Source organism: Echiichthys vipera, assembly GCF_963691815.1.
Source record: "Echiichthys vipera genome assembly, chromosome: X".
Lineage (NCBI taxonomy): Eukaryota > Metazoa > Chordata > Actinopteri > Perciformes > Trachinidae > Echiichthys > Echiichthys vipera.
This window is the reverse complement of record NC_139825.1, coordinates 28,437,012-28,448,342: the sequence shown is the minus strand read 5'-3', so window position 1 is coordinate 28,448,342 and position 11,331 is coordinate 28,437,012. Positions and strand designations below refer to the sequence as shown.

Below are 11,331 nucleotides of genomic sequence, written 5' to 3'. Positions count from 1 at the left end.
GAAGATGAGTGAGTGTACTGTTACCATTAGCCGTTACAGCTAAGTAAACAAGTTAGCTTACCGATCAAGGAGGAACATAGCTATTTGGGCGTGCGTTTTAATTTTGTTGAACTCCTTTATCTCAGTCCATCGAGTAATGTGGCCACAAAAATCTTCTCTATAACAGGCAGGAACGTCGGACAGACCCAGCTCTGTGGAGGACGGAAATCTGTCTTGATCGGTCGGGGAGGAAAAAAAGGAGAGAGAAAGAGAAAAAAGACAGACAGATGGACAGACCCAGAGATGCAAGCAACCACAAAAATAACAGTAACTATAATAATATCTATAGAAATGTGAGTATGACTTGTATGTTATGGCAGTTAATACAGCAGAATAGTAGGAACAAGCACAGCTAAGGTGACAATGCTAATAATTATGGTTGTAAATATGATAAGTGGTAATAAAAGCTGTAGTACAATGAGATACCACTGATGATGTTATTATGGCTTCACATTTTATTAATTTATAAACTAATTATTGTATTTATGAGTATATATGAGTATATATGGCAGCGGACACCACCACGATTAGCAGAGACCTGCGAGACGACAAAGCACAAACAACTCCAGGGAAGAAGTGAATTAGTAACATGCATTGATGAGACATGAATGGCACAGACAGAGAGGAGAGAAGCTCAGAGTATCAGGAACAGTATTATCCCCTGGCAGACTAGGCCTATAGCAGCATCATTAAGCAGAACAAAATCCGCTTAGGCCCCGTACAAGCAGTCTCTAAGAGAAATTTAATGCCAATAACAGCAACGCTAAGGGCTACCTAGCTACCTACCAATAAGCTTTATCAAAGAGGAAAGTTTTAAGTTTACTTTTAAATATGGTGACGGTGTCTGCCTCCCGAACAACACTCTGGTGTTGGTTCCACAGGAGAGGAGCCAATCTAATAGAGCGATAAACTCAGTACTAAGGCTGTCATTATCAACGTCCACGTGAATATTCAAATCTCCTGCAATGATTACTTCATCAGATTTAAGGACTAAATTTGACAGAAACTCTCAGAATTCCGATAGAAATTCAGAGTATGGGCCAGGAGCACGATACAGTATAACAAATAGAATTGGCTGCACTGTTTTCCAGGTTGAATGTGAAAGACTAAGAACAAGACTTTCAAATGAATTATAATTTAGTTTAGGTGTATGGTTGATTTATAGGCAAGAGTCATAAATAGCTGCAATGCCTCCTCCTCGGCCACTGCCTCGAGGAATATGAGTATTAATAAGACTGGCTTCACCCGGTGCCAGCCTACAGAAGCTGCACCGAACAACAGACAACTCTGGCAACCCAACAATGAAATGTAAACAGAATGTGACGGAAAGTCATTGTCAAACCTGTCAAAATAATTTAAATATTAATTCAGACTAAATATATTTTTTATGGGAAAGCAATACTGTCATTCTGTGCCCCTCAAAATGCCTCGTGGGTTGTTTATTTTTAAATATATCTTTTACTGAAGATTCTACATATTCAACCTACTTCAGTAGCTGATGAAATTAAATAACTAATAATAATAATAGACTCGTTTTCGTTCAAGTCCTAAAAACTGGGCTCCTCTTTAGTCCATATCCCAACAAACATGCTATAAGCAGGAAAGACGCCGACTTGTCTATTATTCATTATTATTGACTACATTTATAAGAGTGAGCTTAAAAAAAAACTAAAAAAAAACGACAGTTGGCGCTTGAGTATGACGTCAAAGCCTGTATAAATACCGCCCTGTTCCTCCGTCAGTTCCTCTTTCCGTTGCTCTCCTCTCGCTTCGAGGTAAGAAAGCCGGTTCACCGCTAACTGAATCCAAGATAATCACAAGGTTTTACAAATCATCCGTGGTTACTAATTGTTTTATTTGTGTTGTTTTCACAGAAACTTCTCCACACGATGAGAGCCAAGGTCAGTTAACCGGCCAGTTTTAGTATTTTGGTGGTTTATGTCCTCTTCCTGTCAGAGTCGATGCTTCTTGCTAACACCTTTGCTGTTTTATCTTGCCTTTGTCTGTTGTTGTGAAAATGTTACTGTGCATTTATTCTCCAGGTTTAGCAACAGCTCCAATAACGAACCTTAATCTTTGAATGCAAGATGAATGTAGTCTAAATGTTACATGACGCTCGTCTTGGTGCAGGTTGTCTGCAGTGGTACACCTGACCCGAGCTATCTAATGTTTTTTATGGTAGACATCCACTTCTGGTGGTTTACTTGACTTCTGGTGGTTTACTTGACATTACTATTTTAATAACTAGTGTGGTGTTCCTGTTGCAGAGTCAGGTTGTAATGGTTTTCTGTCAGTGAGGGCAGACATGACACACCCAGCTGCCCTTAATAACGTCATGCACTAATGAATATCCCTTTTGTCTTCCAGTGGAGGAAGAAGCGTATGCGCAGGTAAGCTTCAACATTAATTTTAACAAATTCATTGTAGCCAGTCACATGTTTGAGGAAAGTGTTTTGTTTTTTCCATTTATGTAGTTGGTGTGCTCAAACCTCAGCATACAGTCCAATTACACACTAGAAATTTGTGCCAATATCAAACATTTCTCACTTAAACTACATCTGTGTGACATAGCCAAAATCCAATAAGGGTTGTTTTATATCTTAACAGTATGGTATGTTTTCTGGTCACTACGTAGACTATCAAACCACATGGTAGTCTCTTTTTGTAAACTCCTGTGAGTTAATTACTCGACAAAGTAGCGTGTATTCTCACTTAGAACTTTAGTGCAAAATTAACAGTGAAATTGAAGATTCATTTTCTCCCCCAGTTATACACATGTATGTGAGCTGGTGTTATCACAACAAGGTTAAGTGAAAGATATATTGTCCAGCCCTAATTGAAACATTGGTGTCAGATTGTAGCCATCTTTTGTCAGTGGTATGTACACTTAAACCTGAGTGTCTTCAGTTTAGTGGTGCTTACATGTTTACTCTGCGTGGTTCTGAAGTGCAGCCATTTATCAGTTTTTGAGTAGTCTCCTTAAAGTAGTTTGCCATTAAACAGTTTCAAGTGACATCTTGCACATCAGGCGATACTTTTTTTTAATCTCGTTACAGGGCTAACTAATAAAACTGGCTATCAAATCCTTACTAGGCTTTTAACAGTGAGAATGCCTTGTTGAATTTGCATCAGTCCAGATCTGTGCACTGTTGAGGACTATTGCGCAGTGAACTATTTGTTTTCTTGACAGCCTTTTTTTTTTTTTCAACAGGCTGAAGCGTAAAAGGAGAAAGATGAGGCAGAGGTCAAAGTAAGCCCTCATCTCTGTCAGCTGTGATCCCGTCAGAGCCTCTCCTGATGACACTTCCTGTGACTGAAGTGGAGCCTCCATCACTGGAACAAAGGCCTAAGCCCTGACTTCAGATGACTGCATCTCATGGAAACCTGCTGTGAATGTTTGACTGGAAGAAGCAAAGACGTTGGACAATCAACATCAGAACCACAGCTGCTTTGTTCATGGACCATAATACATGTTTACCAACAACTGTCATGTGGTATATTGAACAATAAATCAACACTGTTTAAAATCTACAACTTCATCCTCTTAATTTTGACATTGCAGGATTAGCCTGTGGGTCTTGTACACTTAACCTTTTGCTTGAATGTATTAATGGCACTTTCAGTAACTTCAGGTGTGTATGTTTTTGGACCTTTGATGGCCATTGACTCAATTTGAAATATTTTATTTAATGTAAATGACACCTTCATAATGAGTGACATAATTCCTTTACAGTGTCAAAGTTGTCACAAACTTGAATTTTAAATCTCATGTTTGAGAACAGTAACCACGTCTGAGGTTCTGTACAGCATATTTGGCATCGGACTAAATGCCATTAATGGTCAACTCAACAGCTTTAAATTGCAATTTCCTCCAGGGGGTCATGTAGGAGTTCTCTGGTGACATTAGTTTTTCCTCTGCAGCAGGTTTACGCACCAGTCATCACTAACATGTTGCTCCACTGGAGACAAAACGCTGAACAGATTTATCGTGGGCACAGGCATAAACTCACTGATAGTGTTGTATTCTCTGGTCCAGTCCAGTTTGTCGCTGTATTGTGATGGAAATTACAGTTTACATGTTTTGGGTTTTAAAACTCAGGACAAAACACATTCTGTATCCCCTTGTGATGCAGGGGTTCTTTATCTGAGCATGCAATGTTCAGCCCTGTATATCCTGTGAAATACTTCCCTTTATTCCATGATACAAGTATGAGGAAGTCAACACGAATGTGACTTACTGCCTTATCTTATGTTACCCAGCGACAAGCAGACTGTTCATGTTTATTATAAAAAGTGAGCGGCCTTGGGGCGGCCGGTGGCACGGTGGTTAGAGCAGTCACCCCATGTAAAGAGGCGAGAGGTCCTCGAGGCAGCGCCCGCAAGTTTTGCATGTCTCCCTCTCTCTCACCCCATTTCCTGTCCACCTATATAAAAAGTTTTAAACTGCCAAAAAAATATTTAAGATAAAGTGAGCGGCCTTGAGCTCTGGGTCTGTGTCTCTAGGCGCCTGTGTTTGTGTACGTTAGAGCCCAGTCCTTTTCTGCAGAAAATGCTGAGAATAAAACCATGGAGAAAAGCCAAAACTTGTTTCTGTCTAATCTTTGGTGAAGGACTTTTCCCATAACAATTCAGCGACCCAGGTGGGACCTTGAGAAGTGAGAGGGTGAAATCTGTGGACAGTGAACTGAAGCTCCTACTCCAAATTTGCCACAACTGGCGTGCACCTCTCACTGCCGAGGTCCACGAACCTGTGGAAAAGTCTCAACGAACTTCTGGTGAGTTTTTTCCTTTTTATGGTACCAGAAGAGGAGCGTTCGAGTCCCTTCGACTGTGTGTGTGTGTGTGTGTGTGTGTGAGAGAGAGAGAAAATGTGTAGCTAAGTGAGTTAATAGTTTTGGTGAAGGAGCTTGTGCCCTTCCTTCTACCAGCAACTGTCCTCAGTCCCAAGACTGGGGGAAAATTTAAGAAAAATCTTAAACAATTTATATATAGTAGAAGAATTCAGAAATACATGAACGAAGTCAGAATAATACATTTTTTAATCATATTAAATTTAAAAGTATTTTTTCATGACAGATAGCAGGAAATGCTGAGGTTTTTCCTGCTTTTTATATCTTATTAAACTGAAAGTTGGGTCATGGGCATCTCCCTGAACCATGAGATGAATCTAAAAAACAATGAATCTAGAAATAGATTATTCAGACAGGGACAAGCGGTTGAAGATGAATGAATAAATGAATGAATTACTTATTATTTTCTAAACAATAATTCAACTATTTGCTTTGACAAATGCAAACATCGATTTAATCTATTTAATGAGCTATTGGAAACCGTCACTTTCATTTTTTTACCTGCTCTGAAACTTATTTTAACTAGAATAACTGATGTGTAACTGTCAGATTCACCCTTTTAAGCTAATCTTAATGAATAACTTAACCTTACCTGAAATAAAACGAGCATGTTATGAAGTAGCAGAAAAAAATCAAAGGTATTCAGAGAAAATATACTTTATAGCTATAATCAACATGTGTTAAATCTGCATTATTACTTCAGCGTTGATCCTTTAGAACATGGACACTTTATTTATTTATAGATATTTATTGTTAGTGGTAAATTCACATGAAAGTAACATCCATTGGGGAAAATACACCAAAACTAACAAGGGTTTAAAAACCAGTGCTGTTTGATACTAATAAATCAAATTGAATGTAAATAAAATACATTGCAACTTTAACAAAATAATGAATTTGTAAGTGCACAAGGGGAGATTTTAATATAGGAGTAAAATAAAGGAGAGTTAATACAAAGTTAAATGCATTCAAATGTTTAATGATTTAATCAATGCCTGTTTATATTTAAGGTCATCAGACTGGCTGAAGAATCATGTCTCTGAATATCTGACCTTGATTCAGTGTCTGAAAGAAAACACGACACTCGTGTTTACAAAACTCTCACACACACATTTAGAGGAGAGGAAATAAGAGATTGAATTTGAAAATTGAATTTAGCAAATGTTGGGTTATAAATTAATAATGTTTGTTGATTAACGGCAAATCAATTTGCAACAATTGTGTTTCCATGAAACTAACGGTGATTACGTCTGATGATTCAGAATTATCAGAGTAAACCCAGAACAACGTGATGGAGGGCGGCTCCTTCCAATACTGCTGCAAAACTGCATCAGAAGAACTTTTAACATAAAAAAAGACTTCGCTTAAAGCAAAAGAAAACAAATAAAAACAAGAAATAGAAACAAAGATAGAGAAAAGAAATCTTTGAGGCACCGAGCCTATAACAACACAGGAAATCTGAAAATAAGCCAAAATCAATTAAAATAAATGAGAAAACAGAGAAAATAAGAACAAACTATACTAAATAAAAATATTTTATAAAATGAATCAAAGCATAAAGATAAATAATTAATAACTTTCTGTTTGTGTTTTGGAAATGTGAACAAAACGAAAGGCTGTGCCCTCACCTTGAAAAACAGGAAACTAAATAACAGAAAGTACTTTGCTACAGCTATGGCATTTATAAACACATTAATTGAATACAGAAATAAGATCAAATCTACAATTTGTTAATATTAATAAAGGGAGAAACTTGAACTGGAAGACTGACAAAGACTCCGCTAACAGCCAAAATGTGCAAAGCAGTGAAACATTGATGTTTAAAAATACAAAATATAAAAACTTATAGTTTTGTAACTCTGAAATATTTAATTTTAATTTTAAATATTTTATTTAAATTTTTCTCTCTCGCTCATTTAACGCATGAATGATTGATGATTTAAATAATTTGGATGAAGGGGTTTATTCTTATGAATTAAATTCAGCCTTTTAACAATCATGAGATAATTGGTTTACAATATCTAAAGACTCACTAACGTATAATTATAGAATTGATTATCTACAAGGTTTAAAATGAATTTCCCAGCAAAGGATGTTCCAGTTTGAAACATTGTTTTGGGAAACAGCTGTAACTGACTCGATAAGAGAGCGCACACACACACACACACACACACACACACACACACACACACACACACACACACGCACACCCTCACACACTGCACCTTCCCATCCACAACACACACAAGACGATACAACTGTGCACTACAAGATAATTCAGTTTAAAATATGATTTATGAATATTTTTTATTGTGAAAATATGAAATGTTGTATTTGCATTATATAAATGTATTGAGTGAGCAAATTTTGGAAAGTAGTACAAGTCTTCTAGTTTATACTTGTTTTTGTTGTTTTTTCACGTATACTTGTTTTTAGCTTAGCAAGTGATGATTATTAACAAATACAAAACATGGGAAAATACTCAGTTTCTCTCTGAGCACCTGATGTTTCCAACTTTGAATGTTAGTGGGACACTCACCCTCACTTCCTCAGTGATAAAGTTCAAGCTCCAGCATTTAACTTATAGGAAAAAAAGGTTTAAGAAAGAAAAGAGCTAACCATGAGTAACAAGTGGCCCTGTGTAAGTGATAAATGTTTGTTTTTCACTACTCTTTGAATCCAAACAGTTTACAACAGTCAGATGTTTCTTTTGTTAAAGAAAAGATGATAAAGCGTTCTTTCTGACTGGCAAGATCTTTTTTGCATATCCCATATATATTAATATATATATGGGAAATATATTAATAAAGAAATTTATATTCTCTGAGTGAGTTTATTCAGATGGGAAAATATATATTAATTTATTTTCAAGAGAAATTAATTAAAAGATGGTTGATCTTTAATTTTATGATGTCTTTGCCTTTATTTTATTGGGGGGGGGGGGCTGAAGGAATTTTCATTATATTTGGGTTTTGTTTCTGGGTTTATTTAGTTTTTTGCCTTTTTGTTTTGTTTGTTTGTTTTTCCTGTCCAGATAAAAGTAAATTATTTTCGTCTTACTATACTGAATGATGTGAAAGTTAAAAAACAAAACAAAGAGAGAGAGAGAGATGGAGAAATTTCTAGAGAAGCAAACAGAAACAGCAGGCCTCACCCTGCTGTCCCTGCTGCTGACCGCCCCCATCACTGGACCAGAGCACAGAGCGGTCGCTCTGATCACCAGGTAAATGACCAAACGACGGCACTGCCTGTGGTGCTGTGGCTGCTGAACGCCTCTGAGACCATGGAACAATGGTCACTTCCACCGAGCCTGTGACGTCAGGAATCCTCATGAACTTTGCCCCCTGGACCAACGCCCTTAACGTCAATAATGGCCCCAGACTTTCAGGGGCCACGTGCAGAAGCACATTTGCATAATCCAGTGGTTTCCAAACTGGGGGGGTTGAAGAGTCACTGCAGGAGGGGAAACAGAAGTTAAATACATTTTATAATCGGGGTGTCAAATGGGAGCCTGACAGAAAACGTTTAGGAACCAGAGGCGTAATATCAGTGGATTATTTTAATCTTTATACAGTGATTGAACCCAGTTTTGACCATTGACAATATATTGTATCTTGATACATGATTATATGTATAATCTTAAGACTGTATATACCCTAAATACACAATAACATGTATAATCTTTATGCAGTGACAGTGACCATAGACTATTTAAAACATATTAACATGTATAATCTTTATGCAGTGACAGTGACCATAGACTATATAAAAACATAATAACATGTATAATCTTTATGCAGTGACAGTGAACATAGACTATAAAAAAACATAATAACATGTATAATCTTTATGCAGTGACAGTGACCATAGACTATATAAATACATAATAACATGTATAATCTTTATGCAGTGACAGTGACCATAGACTATATAAATACATAATAACATGTATAATCTTTATGCAGTGACAGTGACCATAGACTATATAAATACATAATAACATGTATAATCTTCATGCAGTGACAGTGACCATAGACTGTTTATAAATACATAATAACATGTATAATCTTTATGCAGTGACAGTGACCATAGACTATATAAAAACATGATAACATGTGTAATCTTTATGCAGTGGCAGTGACCATAGACTATATAAAAACATAATAACATGTATAATCTTTATACAGTGGCAGTGACCATAGACTGTTTATAAATACATAATAACATGTGTAATCTTTATGCAGTGGCAGTGACCATAGACTATATAAAAACATAATAACATGTACAATCTTTATGCAGTGACAGTAACCATAGACTATATAAATACATAATAACATGTATAATCTTTATGCAGTGGCAGTGACCATAGACTATATAAAAACATAATAACATGTATAATCTTTATGCAGTGGCAGTGACCATAGACTGTTATAAAAACATAATAACATGTGTAATCTTTATGCAGTGGCAGTGACCATAGACTATATAAAAACATAATAACATGTATAATCTTTATGCAGTGACAGTGACCAAAGACTGTTTATAAATAAATAATAACATGTATAATCTTCATGCAGTGGCACTGACCATAGACTGTTTATAAATACATAATAACATGTATAATCTTTATGCAGTGACAGTGACCATAGACTGTTTATAAATACATAATAACATGTATAATCTTCATGCAGTGGCAGTGACCATAGACTGTTTATAAATACATAATAACATGTGTAATCTTTATGCAGTGGCAGTGACCATAGACTGTTTATAAATACATAATAACATGTATAATCTTCATGCAGTGACAGTGACCATAGACTATATAAAAACATAATAACATGTATAATCTTTATGCAGTGGCAGTGACCATAGACTATATAAAAACATAATAACATGGATAATCTTTATGCAGTGACAGTGACCATAGACTGTTTATCAATACATAATAACATGTATAATCTTTATGCAGTGACAGTGACCATAGACTATATAAAAACATATTAACATGTGTAATCTTTATGCATTGACAGTGACCATAGACTATATAAAAACATAATAACATGTATAATCTTTATGCAGTGACAGCTACCAAAGACTGTTTATAAATACATAATAACATGTATAATCTTTATGCAGTGACAGTGACCATAGACTATATAAAAACATAATAACATGTATAATCTTTATGCAGTGACAGTGACCATAGACTATATAAAAACATAATAACATGTGTAATCTTTATGCAGTGACAGTGACCATAGACTATATAAATACATAATAACATGTATAATCTTAATGCAGTGACAGTGACCATAGACTATATAAATACATAATAACATGTATAATCTCCATGCAGTGGCAGTGACCATAGACTGTTTATAAATACATAATAACATGTATAATCTTTATGCAGTGACAGTGACCATAGACTATATAAAAACATAATAACATGTATAATCTTTATGCAGTGGCAGTGACCATAGACTATATAAAAACATAATAACATGTATAATCTTTATGCAGTGACAGTGACCATAGACTGTTTATAAATACATAATAACATGTATAATCTTTATGCAGTGACAGTGACCATAGACTATATAAAAACATATTAACATGTGTAATCTTTGTGCAGTGACAGTGACCATAGACTATATAAAAACATAATAACATGTATAATCTTTATGCAGTGACAGTGACCAAAGACTGTTTATAAATACATAATAACATGTATAATCTTTATGCAGTGACAGTGACCATAGACTATATAAAAACATAATAACATGTGTAATCTTTATGCAGTGACAGTGACCATAGACTATATAAATACATAATAACATGTATAATCTTAATGCAGTGACAGTGACCAAAGACTATATAAATACATAATAACATGTATAATCTTTATGCAGTGACAGTGACCATAGACTATATAAATACATAATAACATGTATAATCTTTATGCAGTGGCAGTGACCATAGACTATATAAAAACATAATAACATGTATAATCTTTATGCAGTGACAGTGACCATAGACTGTTTATAAAAACATAATAACATGTGTAATCTTTATGCAGTGGCAGTGACCATAGACTGTTTATAAATACATAATAACATGTATAATCTTTATGCAGTGACAGTGACCAAAGACTGTTTATAGATACATAATAACATGTATAATCTTCATGCAGTGGCAGTGACCATAGACTGTTTATAAATACATAATAACATGTATAATCTTTATGCAGTGACAGTGACCATAGACTGTTTATAAATACATAATAACATGTATAATCTTCATGCAGTGGCAGTGACCATAGACTGTTTATAAATACATAATAACATGTATAATCTTTATGCAGTGACAGTTACCATAGACTATATAAAAACATAATAACATGTATAATCTTTATGCAGTGACAGTGACCATAGACTAT

General features: G+C 35.1%; 1 long non-coding RNA gene across 1 annotated transcript; it reads left to right on the top strand.

Annotated features, from left to right (window-relative positions):
• Window positions 1-1,780: 1,780 nt before the first annotated feature.
• Window positions 1,781-3,573, top strand: LOC310965697. The gene is made up of 4 exons (XR_014593789.1): window positions 1,781-1,814; window positions 1,914-1,940; window positions 2,407-2,429; window positions 3,251-3,573. It is a non-coding gene; the product is annotated as an uncharacterized lncRNA (long non-coding RNA).
• Window positions 3,574-11,331: the final 7,758 nt, after the last annotated feature.